General features: G+C 42.2%; 1 protein-coding gene across 1 annotated transcript in view; it reads left to right on the top strand.

Annotated features, from left to right (window-relative positions):
* Positions 1-21977, top strand: part of LOC122804259 (transmembrane protein 87A-like) — a gene marked incomplete in the record, with an annotated part of 1166529 nt that overhangs the window by 692628 nt on the left and 451924 nt on the right.

Genomic DNA, 21977 nt, shown 5'->3' with positions numbered 1-21977 from the left:
ATGATGTCTTGCTTCAACCTAAGGCATACTTAGTACCTCCATTACTGTTCTTTTCTGACATTCATATGATTCTGATTTTTATTCTTGTCATTGTAGGAAGTTACCTTGCGTGTTTGATATTTAATTCACCATAACCTAAGTGTTCCTGTGATAACCAGATCTCAAGACAGGAGCTGCAACTAGCACTAACCGTGTAACCCACAAAGGGTGCACATTTTTTAACATGACCATAAATGCTAATACTTTAACTCAGCTGCTCTCAAAGTATAGAGCAAAGCGTGATGCCTACTTCAGCAGTCAGAACGTGAAGACTGTGAAATTTACCCATCATAGGGACTGTCATGAGGGTCTGTCTAACTAGATGGGATAAGGAGTTGAGATTAGCCCTCAGTCATAACCTCCTGTGAGGCACACCCTCAGCGTAGCCTCATGAACCCATGAGTTCCCTGAGAGGATGACATCTGTTTCCATTGATAAGAAGAGAACAAAAGGAACATTCAGCCAACTTGAGGAGGGTGTATCTCATGAAGTCCTCAAAACCTCACACATTGGAGAATTTCGACATCTGTGCAGTTACCGAGACAGGGTTTAAAGCAGCAGATAGTACCCCAGCGGTGCGAGGCTTCATTTCCATCAGAACATCTAGATCAGTAACTGCACAGTCAGGAACTAAAGGTGGTAGTGTCTAAATCTACATTTAACAATCGTACTTCTAAGTTGGTTAAACAAGATGATGTTCCTCCACGTGCAGATTACAATAGACAAAGTCCCATACTTTATGCTAACAAGTTGTAGGTCACTCTGTCCCATGAAGTCCAATTTGGAGAAATTCACCATTCAACTATGTGGGGGACTTTAATTATCCCTCAGTAAACTGGGAATTCTACACTTCCCCTTATTTGCAGGTGCAGAGATTCCTAGACTTGTAAACACAAACACTTCGGACCAGTTAGTGCATATACCTACTAGAGGTACAAACATATTTAGACCTGGTACTTGCAAGTATGGGAGAAGCTGTAACCCCCACACAAGATGATGTGTCCTCTGTGTTAAGCCCAGTCCATGAAGCAGTCTACTTTGAAATAAGAATCAGTTCTGTAACCCCAGCAAACCTTGTAACAGAAACTATTGCAAGGGAAAAACTACCTTTTATTAAGTGATAACCTGTTAAACTTTCAAGTTCTTCCAAGTCCAGATAACCCAGCAGTGTATGCAGACTTAATCACAGAAGCTCTGTACACCCATGTCAGTGACTGCTTAGAGGCTGATGCGCCTAAAATGAACTAAAAAAAAAAAAACCCCTACATCACCCTGTTGGAATTAAAAATTAAATGTGTCGTACAGCAAATGGAAAAAAATCAAAGCTAACATTAAGAAGTGTAACACCAGAAAAGATAAAAACTAAAGCCCTGTACAGTCACTTGTATAAGTGTATAGACTCTGCTCTACTAGAAAGAATCAAGGCCAGAGCTCCAAGTAAAAACAAGCCACAATGGTGGGCATCTAGCTTCAACAATCTTTACAATAAATGCAAGAAGATGCTGTCCAAGAAAACAAATGCAACAAAGGAAACGCACCCTTCTCAGCCTCAACAGGCAAATAAGACAACTTGTGAAGTCCTGTAAGGGCTTCTTTGAGAAACACTTAGCAAGCACAGCTAATAATAACCATAAGGCTGCTTTCAGCTATGTACATAGCCTAAAAGGTAGAACCCAAGCATGTGCAGAACTAGTGATCAATTGTATCACACACACTGACCCCACAGAGGTAGCAAACCTGCTAGTGGATAGGTTTGGCGTAAATTTCACTTCCTTTTCCCCTCAAACTTATCACAAACCTTCCCCCAGCCCCACCCTATATATCTGAAGAGTAGGTCATAACTAAACAGGCTAAAACATGACCTAGCATCACCATTAAGTACCCTTTTCAATCATAGCCTTACCACAGGCTTTGTTCCTGTGGAATGGAGAACAGCAACAGTTATTCCCTTCCACAGTGGTGGCCTAGCAACCGACCCAGGGAATTACAGACCCATACGCCTGACCAGCCTCATCTATAGGGCCATGGAACATATTATGGACTTCATAAATAAAGACCTAGTCAATCTCCAAACCCTGGGTCCTACCCAATTCAACTTTGCCAAGGGCATATCCTGCGTGTTAAATGTGGTGGGTTTCTTCGAAAATGTGACCATGGCCATTGACGAGAGCATATTTGTGTACACAGCATACCTCGACTTGGCAAAGGCTTTCGACACAATCCCACACTCAGGCATGACCAATAAACGTAGCAAACTGAATGTAAACCCCTGGGCCTCCTACTGTTTGGTATGTACTACAAAGTTCAGGTCAAAACTAAGGTGTTGTGGGTGACCAAGTTTGCAGATGACTGCAAACTGGGTGCACTTATTGAATCCCCAAATGATGTCCGTATACTCCAGGAGGATCTTACAAAGACCAATGATTGGTGTCTTAGTCAAGGTCTCAAACTGAATGCAAAGAAATGCATCATCATTCTCTTCAGCACAAACAATGTGCCGTCACACCATCAAATCAACAACAATACCCTAAGTACCCACAGAGTGGTAAGGGACCTAGGAATTCAAGTTGACTGCGACCTTAACTTTGACCTCCCTGTGTCTACTGTAAGAAAGGATTTCTACATAGCACACTTTATTAGTAGAGAAAAAAAAGGTTATAAACCTCTCTATATTCGGCACTAATCCTGCCCATAATTGAGTATAATGCTGCAATTCAGCATGTACCATACAAAGCACCTGCAGCAATTGGAGAGACCTCCGAAGTTTGTAACAAAGAAGATCAAGGCACATACCTTACACAGACCAACTAAAGTCCCTGTCACTGTACTCTGAATCATATAGACTTCTTAGGGGAGACTTATGCCTGGCCTACAGAGCAATCTCAGACCCAAACCATATGAACTTGCTGTATTTCATTAAATCAAATGGGACTAGGGCTACCCATTTTAGGGATGTAAATATGGCCTGCAACTTAAATAGGACATGCTGGAGGGACAGATTTATCCCCAGAGACTGCTGTGTCTTTGGAGTAGGCTACCAATTCATGTGAAACAGAGCACTTCTATGACACTGTTCAAGAGGAATCTGGATGAGTGGATGGAGCACTGTAAATTCTTACTGGGGAATAGTGCCTGTCACTTTTGTGGTGGTACACGAATAAACAAGTCTTTGTGGGTTCTGTTTAAGTAGCTTTATTCTATACAAACACATTATTGTAGAGGCTTGTTGACTATGACTAAGTAACTTTTATATGCAAACTAACTTATGTGATCATACATGCTCTCTCACTGTCTGCTTTTACAAAATGGCTCTAGGAATTGCACGTGTCTGGAATTTATACATGCACGCACAGCCTCCCATACTTCTTAAAGACATAGCACACACTTTACACTCTGATCTACATCCTCTCTCTTTGAGAAATAGATCATGCAATTTGTCGTGAGATTATTTAGCATGCAGAAATTTCAGATAATCTAAAGCCATGCATTATACAATACTAAGTACACAGATATATATACAGTCAAGTCCATGTTGCTGTGTATTTCACACTAGGCTTAGAAACTTGTCCATATCGTGTGACATAACATTGGGAATCAGATTTAGTAACTGGGACAGTCTCTGCAAAATGGTTGATCTGTGGAATGTTGGAGTTACTGTATGGAGCAGAATCAAACTTTTGAACACATTCTGGTCTGGAAACCATGTCTGATTCATTCTTTAATTTAGAGTTTGCATCACAGATACAATGTTGTGATTGCGATAATGATGATTCTGGTACAGGAAGAAGATGTCTGCGATGCCTCCTATACTCCTCACCCTTGGAGCCTACCAGATAGAATCTCGGTTAGGCACAGATGCCTGTAATCTGTCATATTTGATCAAATCCTTTCATTGTCTAAATGCGTACCATCTGTCCTTCCCTCAACAAATTAAGTAATCTGCTTGAACTGTTGTAACTAGATTTCTGGATATTACACTTCTTCAACAATCGAGCCTTGACTGTTTTATTGTTCTTTGAGTTAGGCTGTAACAAACTTGATGAAATAGGTAGCGTAGTTCTAGTTTGTCTGGAAAGTTGTCTTTGAGCAGGTGAGCCAAGAATATCATCAACAAGGTATGTTTCTGAGGTTAAGTAAATTCAAGAATACATCGGTGTTGTCACACTTTGACTTTTCAAGTAATTTCTTTGCACTCTGTACTGCTCATTCAGCTAGACAATTAGATTGAGGATATTCAGGACTACTAGTGACATGTATAAAATCCCATTCTGTCAAATTTCTGAAACAACTGGCTAGTAAATTGAGTACCATTGTCAGAACAAACTTTGTGTGGGCTAGCATGAACTGAGAAATAACATTCTAACTGAGCGATAACAGCTGTTGAAGTTAAGTTTGGTAGCAGATCAGTTTCAAACCAATTTGAGTTAGTCTTCCAAAACCAAATGGGGTAGATTATTCCACTCAAAGATATCGGTTGCTACAGTAGACCAAGGCAATTCAGGTATTGGATTTAGCTGGAGTGGTTCTGTTTGCAAATGCACTCTAGTACTATTACATACTGAACAAAAAGGAAGAACTCTATCAATGTAGTTTGATAATTAAGGCCAAAATACTAGATGTTATGTAGTCCAATCTCGCCTGCATTCTTACCCATGGGTTCGGAGCTGAACCTCGGCTCTGACTCAGCCATACTCTAGCTCGAAGTCTTTCAATTGGCTGGACTAAGAGGTATCCCATACTGCACTGCTCCCATTCCCTAGATCTCATTTGCTGCTCATAAAGCTCAGACGTGGTCTCACTCTTGGCTGTGGCTAAGTATAACTTTTTTCTTCTTCTTACCAGTTGTTGATCCAAAAGCTGTTTTCATAGCTGTGTGTGTGTTTGTTTTTGTGGAAGCTGTTTTGTGTGGTCTTTGTAGCTTTTGTCTTAGTATCCCATTAGCTCCTATCTCCCTTACGGGCTAGACTAGTTTCAGTTAGAAGACCTAGTCATCCCTCCAGTTGTTACCTGTACCCCTTCTGTGTTTGTTTGTTTCAAGGGTTACCCTATCCCTTCGGGCTAGGGCTGTTTAAGTTAGAGGACCTAGTCCTCCCCTTGTTTCCTGTCTGGACCGTTTAAGTTAGAGGTCCTTGTGTGGTGTCTGCAGTTATTGTTAGTCTAGCTCCCATGCTTTAATGTTGGTGTCGGGGTTTGTCAGTTGAGTTGTGTCTATGTCTAAGGATACAAAAGAACACAAGCCTTCGGGCTTCAGAAAATGCAGTAAATGTGGATATAAGATGTCTATTACTGATGGGCACTCTGTGTGCATATATTGTTTGGGGGCTATCCACCTTCAGGAATCTTGTGCGTTCTGTCACGCATTCAGCCCTCGTGTTCTTCAAGAAAGGAAGAACAAACTTAATTCTAAAAGGATTACTGAAACCCTCCTTCGAGGAGGACCTGGTGAGGTCTTCTAGTGCTAAGTCCTCTCCTTCTAAAAGAGACAAGACCTCCAAAACAAAAAAACACTCTCCGGCTCTGTCAGTCTTATTGGAGCCTGTGGAGAAAGTTGCTAAATCTACTGTGGCTTCCTCGGCTCCACTGGCTTCGGTGCCGAAGGAAATTGGTGAATTGACAGGACCTACATCGGCTCCCAGTCTCTCGGAGCCGGTGACGGAGATATTAGTTCGGAGCCGGTCTCCAGTTTTTAGACCGGTTTCTCCTCCTCGCAGGTCTCCTTCTGAGAGGAGGTCTAGATCTCCTACCTTATCCTCTAGGTCCTCCAGGACTCTCTCTGATGTGGATAGAGTGTTGCAGAGACTGCTCCAATCACCGGTGTTGGCAAAATTGTTCTCAGCTCCAGCCCAGTTGACCCCAAAGCCCGTCCCCCTTCCAGCGTCTATTAGTTCCTCCTCCGAGCTTCTCTCAGCCTTCGGACCCAGAGTTGTCGGTGCCGTCTCATGCTTCTAGGTCAGCTCTGGTAGCCCATCCTGGCTTCTTTGCTCCGATCCCATCTGCACCATCCATGGGGTCCAAGACTCGTGGTTCCTCGGTCGGACCCGAGGGAGGAGTCTCTGGATGCTCTTAGGCTCCTAGCCTCCCTCTTAGTGCTTCAGCACGGGTGGGCCTGACCCTTGTTTAGACTTCGGACTTTGTCCCTTCTGCTCCGAGGGCTTCCATGGTTGGTCGATCTTCGGAGCCAGGGGGACCAGCTTTCAAGGTCATGTGGAGCGTGCTGGCCAGATCCTCAGCTGCATCATACAACACCGACACTCTACCCCCTCCAGCTCCGGTATCCGTCTCTGATCACCGTCTATCCTTGGACAGCGGAGACCCAAGGTCTCAGGATACCTCCATTAGTGCTCCCCAATGTTCTGGGGGCTCCCTAGAGTTTTTGCCTGAGGAACCACCCAGAAAAAGAGCATGCAAGAGGAAGCACAGCGACACCCAGGAAGAGTCTCTCACGTTGGACACTGACCTGGAGAAATCGGAGGGATCCCCCTAAGTCATCCTCTGAGGATATCTCTTTCACTGATATCCTAGAGATCTTGAAGCAGAAAGGCGACTGGCCCTCTAAATCCCCCTCCACGGTGGAGCCTGTGTCCCTGAAGGCCTTTGGGGCTCATCCCTCTGCCTCCTGGGTTTCTCCCCCTTCAAAAAACTCCTGGATCTGGTTTGTCGAAGGGTGTGGGAAACTCCTGACACTATGGAACCAGTCCCCAGGAGACCCAACAAATTTCTGTCCGCCCCCGCTGATAGAGTTTCTCATGAAGGGCGTTCCAGTAGATGCCATGGTGGTGGCAGTGGCCACCAAGAAGGAACTGGCTGACACTTCATCTACCGTCCATCCCCCTAACAAGGAGTCTAGGACCATGGACCAGTATGAGAAGAGTATGTTTTTTTCAGCTGCCTTTACTCTGCGGTCGTTGAACTATTTGTCACATTTTACACCCCAAAGTGATCTCTTGAAAGAGCTTGGAGATTCTCTGCAAGGTAATGTTTCTGACGCAGTGGCTCAAAGTCAACACTCAGATGGCTACCCTAAATTCTATTGCTAACTCCTCCATGAGGCTGATCTCTTACGTAGCCGAGGGAGTGAGTAAGGGCAGCGAGTTCTGGAGTCCCTCTCAGGAGGCACTCCTGGATGCCTCTCTAATTTCGCTGAGGCCTTCAAGTCTACATTCACCAATGCCCCGTTTGATGGTTCATCCTTATTCGGAACCAAGGTGAAGGACACTAGGTGCGAGCAAGAGGGAAAAACTCTGTCTGCAGTGGGAGTCCATTTTTCCATGCCTTCTAGATCTTATCCCAAGGGCCAGAAGAGTGGGAAAATGTGGTTCAAGAAATCGCAGAGGTTTTTTTTCATGACGCACAAAATTATTCCCCCTCCTGAGGCAGGGGAGGGGGTGGTAACTCTGGTAGATGTCACCCTAGAGGCAGAAGAGGCCCGCGTAACCAGGGAGACAGTGACTCTTTTCGTGGTTCTCCCTTCCAGCACTCCTGATGGGAGCCCCGACTGCACATCTTCGGAGCCAGTCAGGGGTCGCATTTCACTATACCCAGAAGCCTGGCAACACATCACCCAGGACCAGTGGGTATTAAAGATAATTTCCGGAGGATATCACATTCCCTTCTCTTCACCCCCCCCCCCCCGCCGATCAAAAGAATCCCAGATGGTCCACCCAATCAAAGGGATTCCGCAGCTTCAGAAGTTCAAAAGCTGCTAGAAAAAGGAGCCATCCTGCATGTCCCCTCATACCAGATCGGATTAGGGACTTACTCCAGATTCTTTTTGGTGCCGAAAAGAACAGGGGACCAGAGGACCCATCTTGGATCTCAGCCGCTTGAACCTCCATGTGAAGAAGTCCAAGTTCCGAATGGTCACATTGCAATCTGTTCTCCCATTGTTGGGAAAAGAAATGTTGATGTGAAATAGCCTATTAGAGCTGTCAGTGCTTTACGAAACTTTCCAGAGTAGATTTTTAAACTTTTTGATACGTTACAGAACTATGCAGAATAATTTCTCGAACTTTTGTGATGCTCTTTTATGAAATCTTTGATTGATAAAGGCAGAAATGCTGAAATCATTTACTTTCGAAACTGGTAAAGGCAAAAATGCTAAAGTAGTCATTTGGAACCTTATTGATAAAGGTAGGAATGCTACAGTCATGCTCCATCATTCATCACTTTAAGAAACATTCAAGAACTTTACAGTGCAACTGAGCAATTCACGAACAATGTAATTCTCTTGTAATCTTTTGCAAGAAACAACTTTTTTTTAGCAATGCAGGAAACATATCTAACAACTGTACAATGTGAATAAATCATCTTCTGTTGCTCAAATTCAGTATCTTTTGAAGTATCTGCACTTTGCAAATGACTACATGCAGTCCACTTAAATGTCCCCAAAATGGCAGTACCTTGCTAGGCACCTCTTTACAGTACAAGAAGCACTGTGTAATGGCAGTACTCTACGAATAGACACACCCAGTACAAGAACTTTTCTTCAAATAACCTTGCTTTGACTGGATTACACAAAATAGTTGCACTTTGCACACAGTGAACGCTTTGAAATACATGCACAGTAGTAAGCACACACCTTAAGCACTTTTACACACACTGAAATACTTTGAATAACTTTAATTATGCCCTTGATAAAATATGAAGTCATAGTTATTCCCAAAGACAGCACTTTGTCCAAACACAAGCAATTACCTTGCTTTATTTTTGCTTACTGCTCTTTTTCCTTTTTTTATTCTTTTTGCTCATTTAAGTGATTTTTTATACCAGATGTGCTTTCTTTGTGCTCATTTTACTCTAAACATGCCCAATTCTGCCTTAAACACACTTTTTCTACTTTAAACATGCTCATTTCATACTTTAAAGTCAATTGCCTTATCAAATGCTTTTATCTTAAACATTTCCTTTAGTTGAACTTTTTTGTACTTAACGCTTACCTGATAATGTGGTTTGTGCACTTGTAATGCCCTTTCTTGCCTCTTTGCATCGAATAAATAATTTGTATTTTTCATTACCTTTGATTCTTTCTTGTCGTGTTTGTACTGTTTTCTTTTGGTTTTACCTTAGCTGTTTTCTTTACATCTCATGGCTCCAAATGTTCTCTTATCCATCCCAGATGTTCTTCGTGTTTCACTGTTGCAGTCATTACATTTGGGTTATCTGTCTGCAGGTAGCCCTCAGCCAGCCTGAATACCAGAGTCTTGGATTTCTGCATCGGATGCTGTCTCTTCTTCCATGACACCAGGAGCAGGCAGTCCTCTTCACTAAAAAACGTATTTAATAAACTTTAAGTGCGTTTATTTCAGTACACTTTTCGTCGGAGAATATGTCCGACTTCTTCAGAAGTAAAACAAACATCAAATGACAACGGGGATTCCACCATGGAAATGCTAGCTGGTTAATTGAGTGGGTTGGTTCTCCTTCCTTAGTTCACAGGTGGTTACTATAGGAATTAATTAGTTCGAAATTCTCCCACCCCCTCTTCTCATTCATCCTTTAAGTACCTCCGTGAAATTTCCTAGTAGTTAGTGTTACACTCAACCACCAGGAATCCACACCACCAGCCAGCAACACTCAAAATCACCAAAAACAGCAAATTGGCAATAAGTATTAAAAATACGATTTAACAATAAATGTTGTTAAAAATAAATGTTATTAAAAAAATGTTATTAAAAAACATTGAAAACACCACACATACACATAGTTCTTACACATATTAGTATCCTTAATTTATACAAGCCAATTACCTACAGTTTATGGTTGCCTTGAAGGTAAAGTTAACATTACTTTTGTGTGTCCCTTCTCAAAGGTTAAGGCTCGAAAATCATGTAGTATACGTAAACTACATAGAAATGCATGGGAAATACATAGAAAATACATAAAAAATACATAAGAAATACATAAAAAATACTTGGAACATATACAGTAAGTATATACATAAATAAATCTATAGGATACGACTCTCTAAAATTAGAAAGGAAGGAACTGCTTTGGCAGTTACGGACCAATGCTAACCAAAAACCTGGTATCAATGAAATGTCTTCTATTGCATGTATCCTAAAACTAAAAAACCTGGAGAGGTGAATTTGTAGGGACAGAATACTAATATTGAGGATATCAATTAAGGTATAAGGTATGTGTTTCTAAAAAAGAAGACCTTCACAGGTACAATACAATCACTGATGAGACACACGCATTATTGATGAGGGGGGAGAATTAAATACAAAAACATAAAAGCGAAGGAATCTATAAAGGTGAACTTAGTGATAACGTGTGGCTTTTAGGTATAAATGCTAGGTCATGGTATACTCATATGAGTAAAAGGGGTTTAAATGGTCACACATTAACAGGTGGAATTCCCGTATAGTCCTATATTTACTATCTATAGATTTATTTATGTATATACTTACTGTATATGTTCCAAGTATTTTTTACGTATTTCTTATGTATTTTTTATGTATTTTCTATGCATTTCCCATGCATTTCTATGTAGTTTACGTATACTACATGATTTTCGAGCCTTAACCTTTGAGAAGGGACACACAAAAGTAATGTTAACTTTACCTTCAAGGCAACCATAAACTGTAGGTAATTGGCTTGTACAAATTAAGGATACTAATATGTGTAAGAACTATGTGTATGCGTGGTGTTTTCAATGTTTTTTAATAACATTTTTTTAATAACATTTATTTTTAACAACATTTATTGTTAAATCGTACTTTTAATACTTATTGCCAATTTGCTGTTTTTGGTGATTTTGAGCGTTGCTGGCTGGTGGTGTGGATTCCTGGTGGTTGAGTGTAACACTAACTACTAGGAAATTTCACGGAGGTACTTAAAGGATGAATGAGAAGAGGGGGTGGGAGAATTTCGAACTAATTAATTCCTATAGTAACCACCTGTGAACTAAGGAAGGAGAACCAACCCACTCAATTAACCAGCTAGCATTTCTATGGTGGAATCCCCGTTGTCATTTGATGTTTGTTTTACTTCTGAAGAAGTCGGACATATTCTCCGACGAAAAGTGTACTGAAATAAATGCACTTAAAGTTTATTAAATACGTTTTTTAGTGAAGAGGACTGCCTGCTCCTGGTCTTTTGTGTATTTACTGGTGGAGTCTATCGATACATTTCTTCTTCCATGACGTCAGGTCGTCAGGGGTATAAAACATGCAGCCGATGCCATTACATCAGTCTTTCTTGCCACACTGTGGCTGAAGCAGAAGCAGTTCGCAAGTGCCGGTCAGCTGACTCCTGAAATTTTTGTTTTCGAGTTTCAGAACCAATGTCTTCAAAAAAGCTAAGGGGGATCCTTTTTCTTGCTCTTAACCAATGTCAGTAAAAGTTAACAATTGTCTTACCTGTGGAAAGCAAATACCTCATAAAGATTTTCATCGTACTGTATTCCTTGCTTAAGCCCAGACCACGACATCCCTCATTGTCGGTTTTGTGCCTTATTCAACGTCTGTCTATTGTTGCATCAAATTATTTTGGTACTTTGTATCACTATCCAGAAATGGCTTTGGTAATCCGTCTGACTACCGATATTCCAAAAAAGTAAGGATAAAGACAGAGACAGACTGCATAGGTCCAAAACTGCAGACGACGCTTCTGTTAAGCTAGTCGCCAGTTCACCGGTACTCAGTGAGGCGCTTTCTGAGCCCCTGATACCTCCTACTTCAGATTCGCAGGCCTCTACTGAGACCCATTTGTTTTCCGGTATGCCACAAGATGCTTCTTCGACTATGGAACCTGCAGATATCTCTACCTTGGATGGGTCTGGAGCCGCTGTGCAGGCACCGGCTTCTGAGGGTGTATTCAGGCCTACAGATTTGCATTTTAAACTGACACCATCTTCTTCATCCAGGCCTAAAACTCGACCCACGCCTAGAAAACCGATGTCCAAACCGCATGGTCAGGCCCATATGCCTAAAGAACAATTGCTTAGAATGGCTGAAGACCTTATTACTTTAATTAGGGGAAGCCAGCCTTCCCCCTCTGAGACCTAGAACTGATTTTCCTTCTGATTCTTCTGATCAGGATTCTGATATTTCCATTTCTTCTTATTACCAGGATTTGCCCTTATCTACCTATGAGGATTCTGATGCAGAGGATTCCATTCCTTCTGCTTCCCCTCCAAAAGATTTTTCTTTTGGTGAAACCTTGTGCACACTTAGGGAGGATTTCCGCTGGGAAAGCCGGGATTACTCTGACTCCAAAAAGAGGCTTAGAGAATGCTTACTCTTTCCTCAACACAGGTCTTTAGCTATCCCTCCTGTTCTGGACATTGTAGATGATGACTTCTTGGAATCTAGCCTGTCCCCAGACACTTTACCTCCAACACCCAGAAAACCTGACCGGTATTACAGACTACTTGACCCTCACAAGTTCCTCTTCAAGAATCCTACTGCGGATCCAGAGACCATTTCCCAAGGAACAAAGGACATCAATGCTACTGCTGCCAGAAATCCTACCCCTTCTGATTGAGATTCTGGGGCCTTGGACAGATGGGATAAGAAGGTATATGCCTCTGTTACTTTGGCCATTAGGGCTTTAAATTGCCAGTTTTATATGTTAAAGTACCAGCAGCATATTATGGGACTACTTAAACAGAAAATTATGTTAATTCCTGTCTGTGCTGAGCACAAAGAATTACAGGATTTAATGCATTCTGCTGAATAAGTTGGTAAACATACTTTGCAATGTGGTTTTGCCTCTTTAGAAGCATCTTGCAGGGCTGCTGTCACTGGGTCTGTACTTAGAAGGCATGCTTGGCTTAAGGAGAAAAACTTGCCAGATCATCTTAAAGCTAAATTACTGGATGCTCCCTTAAACCAAGACCGCCTGTTTGGCAACAAAGTAGAAGTCATCCTCAAAAAGATGGAGGAAAAAGCTAAATCTATGCAAACTGTTAAAGATTTCTTGCAAGTACAGCCTGCCAGATTTAGTAGTCAATAGACTTCAAAGAATTGGTCCTTTCCAGTCTCTTCTAGGCCTTCTCAGTCCAAACCCAGGAACAGCAGACCCACCTAGGTTACAGTCTCAGGCTACTCACAGGCCTAAGTAGTGGGGGGCTCCCACTTCCAAAGCAGGAAGTAGTAAGACACCTCTCTATGAAAAAATGTCACAATGACTTAACCTTAACCCTTCCAAGCCCTGCTCAACTGCCTGCTCCCTTAAGAGAAAAGCTTGCCCTGCATGCAAAAAAACTGGGAACTCATTACACAGGATATATGGGTTTTAAATATAGTTTTTCAAAGATACAGATTCCACTTCCACACCCTACCAACCCCAAACAGTTGGCCAGCCATACCCCCAAATCAGTGGGCAGAGGCTCAACAGAAGGTTCTCTTTCTTCTAAGTATCAGGGTTATTCAGCCTTTCCCAGCAGAAGAAAGGGGACAAGGTTTTTATTCAAGACTTTTCCTGGTACCCAGAAAAAACAGCTCCTGGCGTCCTATCCTGGACCTCTCTATTCTAAACACCTTTGTGGTAATCCCAAAATTCGAAATGCTAACACTTCAACAGCTGCTTCCTATGCTAGGCAAAGATGCCTGGTTGGCAACGTTAGACTTAAAGGAAGCTTATGTGCACATTCCAATAAGGGAATCTTGCAGGAAATACCTATGCTTCAGGGCAGGCTCCATGCACTATTAGTTCTCTGCACTTCCCTTTGGCTTATCTACTGCTCCCTGGGTATTCACAAAGTGTTTAGCTCCAGCCATTGCATTTTGCAGGCAGAGAAATATACAACTATACCTATACCTGGACAGTTGTCTGATTCAGGAGAAAGCCAGGAGTTGCTATTAAAACATCTGGCATTCGTAAAGAAACTTCTAACCTCACTGGAATACACCATAAACGAAAATAAATCTCACCTAGTACTCGGCCAACAGATTGTATTCCTGGGAGCAAGCTTGAACATAACTTCCCAGATGGCTTACCTCACTCCAGAGAAACAAGTTTATTTGACAGTTTACTTCAAACTACTGGCCACAAAGACCTAGCTATCTGCAAGGAAAATTTTGCAAGCCCTGGGGTTCATGGCCTCTTGCATTCTGCTAATTCCATATGCAAGACTGTGTATGAGGAAACTACAGTGGTATCTAAAAAGCCTATAGTGTCATTATTCTCAGGACCTTGAATCAACAATTCCTATCATTCTGTGTATAAAGACAGAGTTCCTTTGGTGGGCAGAGGCGTGCTACCACAACAAGGGGCTCCCTTTCAATCTATCCCCTGCCACCCAAGCCTAACAACAGACGCATCAGACTATGCATGGGGGGCTCACTTGGCAGGGCAGTGCATTCAGGGCAAATGGAACCTGAGTCATATGCACCTGCATATCAACCAAAAAGAAATGTTAGCTGTACAGAATTCCTTGACAGCCTTCAAAGACCACGTCCTTCCAGGACAGTTATTGGTAAAGACAGACAACACCACAGTTGTGGTACATAAACAACCAGGAGGGAACCCACTCGTACCCTCTCTGCAGACTAGCCATGGCTTTGTGGAACACAGCCTTAAGCTACCAAGTGCACCTACAAGCTCACTTCCTACCAGGCAAGCTAAATTCACTGGCAGATGACCTAAGCAGAAATCACATGGACCCACACGAATGGAAACTGGAACCAAAAATATTCAACCTCTTGAGGAACAAATGGGGGACTCCAGAGATAGACCCTTTTCCCTCCCCTCAGAACTACCAATTGGACAAATTCTGTACAAGGACTCCCCACAGTCAAGCTTGGAAAGTGGATGCCCTGTCCTTTACCTGGGAAAGCCTCCGGTTTATGGCTCCCCCCCCCCTGCATCTCCTCTCGAAAGTTCGGCTAAAGATCAAACAGGACAAAGGACAAAACTGATTGCACCAGACTGGCCTCGCCAGCACTGATTGCCCCCTCTTGCACAGTATGATACTGCTGGATCCATGGCACCTACCTCAGACACCTTCTCTGCTGTCCCAGCAGGCGGGCAAGATTCTGCACCCTCAGCTTCAAACCCTGAACCTTGCAGCCTGGCTAATTCCTTGAGCTCTCCAATAGTATCCCTCAGTAAGCGGGTGCTAGATGTCATTCTGGAAGCAAGGAGACCTAGTACTAGAAAATCCTATGCTGAAAAGTGGAAAAGATACTGTTCCTGGAGCCAGACTCAAGGGTTGGGCACTACGGTGCCTAGCTTACCTCATATTCTTCAGTACTTGACAGATATGCTCCACAAGGGCCCATCCTTCTCGTCAATTAAAATTCATGCCTCTGCCATTTCAGCACATTATAATTCTGAACCATCTCTCTTCTCTCACCGACTGTTAAAGCAATTCCTCAGAGGGGCTAAAAATTTAAGATCCCCAGGCGAGCCCCTACTCCAGCCTGGGACCTTAACTTTGTATTGGAAAAGCTCACTCTCCCTCCATTTGAACCAGCTGCAACTGCAGAGTTGAAATTCCTTTCTTGGAAAACAGCCTTCCTTCTAGCCATCACTTCAGCAAGAAGAGTGTCTGAATTGCAGGCCCTTGTGGCGGTGGAGCCTTCATTATCTTCCAATCAAACAGGGTTTCCCTCAGGACCAATCCTTCCTTTATGCCCAAGGTGGTGTGTAGTGTGGCCCTAAATCAGTCCACTCATTTGCCTACCTTTATCCTGAATCCACAAAACAAAGGAGAACGAATAATGCACTCTTTGGACGTGCACAGACAACTTAGATTTTATTTGGGCAGGACTAAGCCTCTCAGAAAATCTGAACAGCTGCTAGTTGGCTTTGCTGCAGGGGCAGAGGGGAAGGCCATTTCAAAGCAAACCATTTCTAAATGGATAGCCCATTGCATTCATTTCTGCTATAAGAACCATGGAAAACCTACCCCACAGAGGATAAGATCACATTCCACCAGGGCCGCATCTACCTCTACAGCCTTTCTCAGAGGAGTCCCTACCAGGGACATCCTAGAAGCTGCTACCTGGAGCTCTGTACATACCTTCACTAAGGATTACCACATGCCTATTTTTTTCTAAAGCCAGAGCTGGTTTTGCCACTGCAATCTTGCAGGGCTTAATAACTGGCCCTAATGCTCTCTAACTTCCTCCTCCCTTCCTTAGCTTTGCGAATCAATTCAAATGTAATGACTGCAACAGTGAAACACAAAGAACATAGTACAGTTGTGTGCACTTGCTATAAATGTAGATGTTTGAGTGTATTCACTGTTGCAGTCCTGGTTACCCTTCCTCCAGCCCCCTGACTTCTATTGGCTCTACCTTTCCTTCTTGCTTTAAGCTTTCTGGTGTATTTGCTTTTTGATGGAGGTGTAACATAATATATAATTGCTTCCCATTGGGGGGCACCTGACATCTGGGGCAAGAAAAACTGATGTAATGGCGTCTGCTTCATGTTTTATACCCCTGACGTCATGGAAGAAGAAACAGCATCTGTCCCAGGAGTCCAAGACTCTGGTATTCAGACCGGCTGAGGGCTACTTGCAGGCAAATAACCCAGATGTAATGACTGCAACAGTGAATACACACGAACATCTACATTTATAGTAAGTGTACACAACTGTAGTTTCTGACACCATATTTCACCCAAGGTCTTTATAAAGCCCTTCTGGCTTTGAGGCCTCCTCATGGATTGTCAGTTCCTTCACCTGTTAGGATTCTTTCTACTTTCATTCCCTCAGGAAGAACTAAGGGGAAACTTCTGATGATGAAAATTTAGATGGCGGGGGGGGTGGGGGGGGTGTCTTCAGCTTATTCTTCCCAGATTCATTTGCTTCTTGTTTTGGGCTGTTATGAGGAGTGTAGTGTTTACCCTGATTTCCCCGTGGAAGAACTTTCCTTTGGAGAAACTATTCTGTAAGTGAAATATTTTAAGTGGGAAAGCTCTCAGATATATGAAGATCAAAAGAGATACTGTGACTGGAAGATGAATTTGCCTAGATCTTCTGCAGTGTCTCTTGTTCTTGAGGTTCTATTAGAGATCTTCCCATCTGCTTTTCAAACCCCTGAGTCTCGGCCTCTTGTTCCTAAAACACCGGACATATTCTAGAAGGTCCCTGAGGCACAGAAATATTTCTGTATGAGAGTCCTTCATCAGACCCTTCTGTCATTTCCCTCTCAACTGAAAAGTCCACTAAGCTGCTTGATTTATTTGAAAGTTTTAACATCTGAGAGGGACAGCAGAGAGTAGACAGATATGGCAAGAAGGTGTATACCTCTGCTGCCTTGGCTTTTAGGGCTATCAATTGTCAGACACACATGACCAGATATGTGCTTCCACTTCTTTCCAAATGGGGTGGGGGTGGGGTTTAGCTGACATGTCTGACTCTGATTTAAAAAAAAATCAGCTTTTTCTTTGCTTTGTTCTGCTTTACAAGTAGCTGGGCATTCATTGAAGTGTAGCTGTGATGTTGCTGACACTTCATTTAGGGCAGCTGTTCCAGGATCAGAGGGTGGCATAATGGTTAAAGTATTTACCTTGCAGACACAAGGTATAGGTTTTGATTCTCACCTTTGAGGGGAAATTGGCTAGGTTAAAAATGATCTCCAGGAGCAGCTAGCCTAGCACTTACCTATGAACCTTGCTTAAGCTGCAGTCTGTCCCAGAGCATGTTAAATTAAAATTAATGGGTTCTCTGCTGGATACCAAGAATCTGTTTAGCTCTGCTGCTCCAGATCTCTTTGAAGCATTGAAAGGCATGGGGAAGGCTGTGCATGACCTTAAACAGATTTTTGTTTCTCTTGTTACTAAATATCAAAGGTCTGTCCCTCTAAATAAGGTTCCTTTGTGAGTAAATCTTCAAAATGACCTTTAAAGGGTCAAAGATCATGTAAAAGTTGTGTTCTGAAAAAACAAGTCATCACCCTGAGGGACAAAAGTCTTCTATCTGTTTGACTATCCTCTTTCCCTCGACCAGATTCCTTTTCCTCAAAGCTGGTTTTTGTTCTTTCCCATTTGGTAAAAGATCACAACAGACAAATGGGTTCTCGCTGTAATTCACAACAGCTATCACATGGTGTGGAAGTCCCTTTCTCCTTTTTCAGGCATTCCTCAGCCTCCTCTTTGCCAGTTGCCTCGTTTTTCACCTCCACTTCCTCTATGCCAGTGCCTCCTTGCCAGAAGTACAAGGATTTTTGTTTTTGGTTCCTGAGAAAGAAGGTTCTTGGAGGCCAATTCTAGACCTTTCCTTTCTCAACTCTTTTCTGAAAGTTCTCTCTCTCAAAATGTTAACTCTCCAGTATTTCTTCCCTCTGCTTCTACTTTAGGCCTTTCTGGTTTCTCTGGACCTGAAGGATGTCTATTCCCATATTCCTATTTCACCCTCTCTCCTGGAAATGTTTACAGTTTTCTGTATCTTCTTTACATTATCATTTCTGTCTGCTTTGCCATTTGATCTTTACAGCCTGAGGGTATTTATCAAATGCCTATCCTTAGTCATAGCCTTTTTCAGACTTCATGGCATTCATATTATTCTTTACCTTGATTACCTTCTCATTCAACCTGCTCTTTACCAGGCTGTTCCGAAAGACTTGAAATGCACAATGTTTCTTCTTTGCAGTGAAGACTTCACTCTAAATCTAAAAAGTCAGTTCTGCTGCCTTTACAGGGACATTTTTGGGTTGCAGGTTTCTAATACTTACTTTGACAGCATTTCTTCCTCCCAAGGTCCTCTCTGACAGCCTTCCTTCAGTCCCATCTTCCTTTGTAAGGGACCTCAGCAAGAGAGTTTCTAACAGTCCAGGGGATTCATGGCATCCACTATCCCCATGGTTCCCTTTGTCAAACTCCATTATGAGGAAGGTCTGTTGTATCTGAAGACAGGTTAGCTTCAACATTATCATCCCCTGGACTTCTGAATTCCTTTCTTGCCTAAAGAAAGTATTTCTTTGGATCAACCAGATTTCTCTGAATTCAAGTCTATCCCTTCTGATATCCCACCTCCCCCAACTCAGGAGCTGTTTACAGAGGTTTCAGACCCAGCCCGGGGGCTTGTTCCAACAGCATCAGTATTAAGGGTATCTGTTTTCCTCCGGTAGTAGAAGAGCATATCAGTGTCAAGGAAATTAAAGCTTTGATACTGGCTCTGTGGACAATACCATATAAACTAGGGTTGGGGGGTTGCAGACTAGCCCTCATAGTGTGAGGTATTGCCACATGTTCTTCAGGCAGTCTATTTTTCCTCAGAAAATAATGTAGTGGCAGACTAGATGTTGCACAGTTTTTTCTGGACATTATTGATCATTAGAGTACTCTTGAAATGGGTCTATTTGCCTCCTTTCAGAATAGACTTCTCCCCAAGTTCTGTTCCAGTGTGCCAAGACCTCTGGCTTGGAAATTGGACCCCCATGTCTTTCACTTGGTGAGGGATGTTCCTATATGCATTTCCCCCTTCCTCTGGTGAGAAAAGTTCTACCCAAGATCATATCAGACGGGCCCAAAATCTTGTTGACTCCATTTTAGCTTAGCATTGTTTCCCCTCCTTTTTGACCCAGGAAAGGGAAAGTCATCATAAATTGCCTCAGGATGGATCTATTCACAAAGGACAAGGGCTGTCTAATTCACTTTCATTTTCTCACCCTGCAATTGACACAGTGGGTGACTGGGTTTTGATTCCTTTTAGGCACCATTTTTCGAAGGGTATGCTTCGGGTTTTCCAGCAGCAAGAAAACCTACCACTAGAAAATCTTATTTTGCTAAATGGAAGAGTTTTTCCTTGGTGCCACAACAATGAACAAGACCTTCTTTTTGTGAGTATTCCTACTGCTCTTTCCTGTTTGGCTGAGTTGCTCAGTTCTGGTGTGGCATACTCTCTTGTTAAAGCTTGTTTGTCAGCCATTTCTGCTTGTTTGCTTCTGGATCCACAACTTTCTTCCAGATTTGTGGTCAAACAATTTTGAAAAGGTGTCCTTCATGTTTGGTCTTCTAGAATAACCCATTCCTTCTCCTTGAGACCTGAACTATGTTTTTAGAAAGTTAATCCAGCTCTGTTTTGAACCTGCAGCTATGTGTCTTTGAAATTATGTACCTGGAAAAACTGACTTAATGGCGGGTCTGATTTCTGCAAGAAAAGTCTCTGAACTTTAGGCTGTTATGGGAGTTCCTCCTTTTCTATATTTCCACAGAGACAGTCTCTCTCTTCCATTATGCCTAAAGTTGTCAGTGATGTACCTTTGAATCAAGCCATCCATCTTCCCTCCTACTTTCCTTTTCCACAAAATAGCAGTAAGAGGATTCTGAATTATTTAGGTTTTCATAGACCTCTCAGATTCTAGTTAGATAAGACTAAAAGATATTAGAAAATCTGAGGAACGTTTTATTTTTCTTCAGGGGAGAAACTGGTTTGGCAGTTTCTAAGCAAATGATTTCTTCTTGGATTTGTAAACCTATTTCGTTTTGTTACTCTCTTTATGTCAAACAGCTTCCTATTTCTGTTGAAGTTCATTCTACTAGGGCAGTCGCCTCTTTTGGAAGCTTTTTTAAAGGTCTGAATACCAGATCCATTGTGGAAGCTGTTTGGTCTTCTGTGCTTAATTTTACTAAGCTCTACAAGTTGGATGTGTTTTCAAGGAATAGAGCAGGTTCAGCTAAGTCCATCATCCATTGTTTTTTGGTGGGTTCATCTGTTCCTTTCTTCCTCTTTCACCCCATTTTTTTATACTATAGTACTCTTCCTATGTTAAGGAATACTGCAGCAGTGACTCAGGAAAGGCATAGTACAGTTGTGTTTGAGCTTACCATAACTCCAGATGTCCTGTTTGTTACTGTTGCAGTATTCTATCCCTCCCTCCTTCCCCCTGTAGGGTTTTCTCTCTTTCCGCTGGCAAAGAGGACTTTTCTTTTTTTCTGGATTATGTGTATTATATTCCTTTGTTAATCATTTTCTGCTGTTGTTCTTCTAGGGTAATTCAGTTGTGAAGGTTTTGAACTTGTACACCACTTATGTTCCTTATGCATCAAATGCAGGATATGAGTTAAACTTATGGAGCATGGAAGGGTCTCGACTTTGGTATGCTGGCCAGAATGTGGCTGTACCTGACAGGATATCCTGTGGTAAAGAATACTGCAACAGGGACAAGTAGAACATCCACTGTTATGGTAAGTTCTTACACAGCTGTACTTTCCAAAACAGTTTGCTAATTCCAGATATCAGATCTCTGTCCCACTGCTTAACATTGCCATGTCCAGTACTGCTGTTTCACTAAAATATTCTTGCACTAGCTGCCTGTAGAGCATAAAAATGATTTTGTTTTTCAGATTTGGCAGTCCACTGTGTGCTCCAGTTAACATTTGGCATATTGAAAACCCACCAGCAATTCTGTTTTTTCAGCATTCCAGGATACCACCTGTGGATTTTTTCCTTCTTATAAGGGGAGGGTTTTCTGTATATTTTGTGTAACCTCTCTTTGGACTGCTGCCATGCTACCAGTTGTAGTCTGCCGGGATACTCTCTCTTTTTTTCTCTCTCTCTCTCTCTCTCTCCATTTACACATTTATATTGTTGCTTTGATCCCTTCCATCATTGTAACTTACACTGCTGCTTTCTGTTATACTCAGTCCCTCTTATAAAACTTGCAGTCTTAACGCGTTTGTATTTTAGGTATGGTTCTCTTTTTCTTTTACTTAGGAAAGTTTGTGTTTCACTGAAAGGATGGTGAGGCCTTGGAGTTTGACAGAGTACTGTCATATATAAAAAAAAAAAAAAAAAAGTGTATATAAAGATTTAAAGATGTCTCTGAAGAGAAAAAAAAAAAGATGGAACACAAGTTAAGCAAAGGTTATTTGTGTAGGGCCTGACTTCAAAAATCAGGTGGACCTAGTTATACGATTTTCATCTCATGTTTTTCGTACATGTTTTTATGGATATTTTAGTGTGTGTGAAATAGGGAAACAAGTTTGGCTGAGAGTTCAAGAAGTGGTGTGGATCAGCCATTTATCTGTTAGGCACAAAAGTG

Source organism: Protopterus annectens, chromosome 6.part0, assembly GCF_019279795.1.
Source record: "Protopterus annectens isolate FY-2018-M chromosome 6.part0, PAN1.0, whole genome shotgun sequence".
In the NCBI taxonomy this organism is placed as follows: Eukaryota; Metazoa; Chordata; order Ceratodontiformes; family Protopteridae; genus Protopterus; species Protopterus annectens.
The sequence above is the reverse complement of the archived record's forward strand: the minus strand, read 5'-3'. Positions and strand labels throughout refer to the sequence as shown.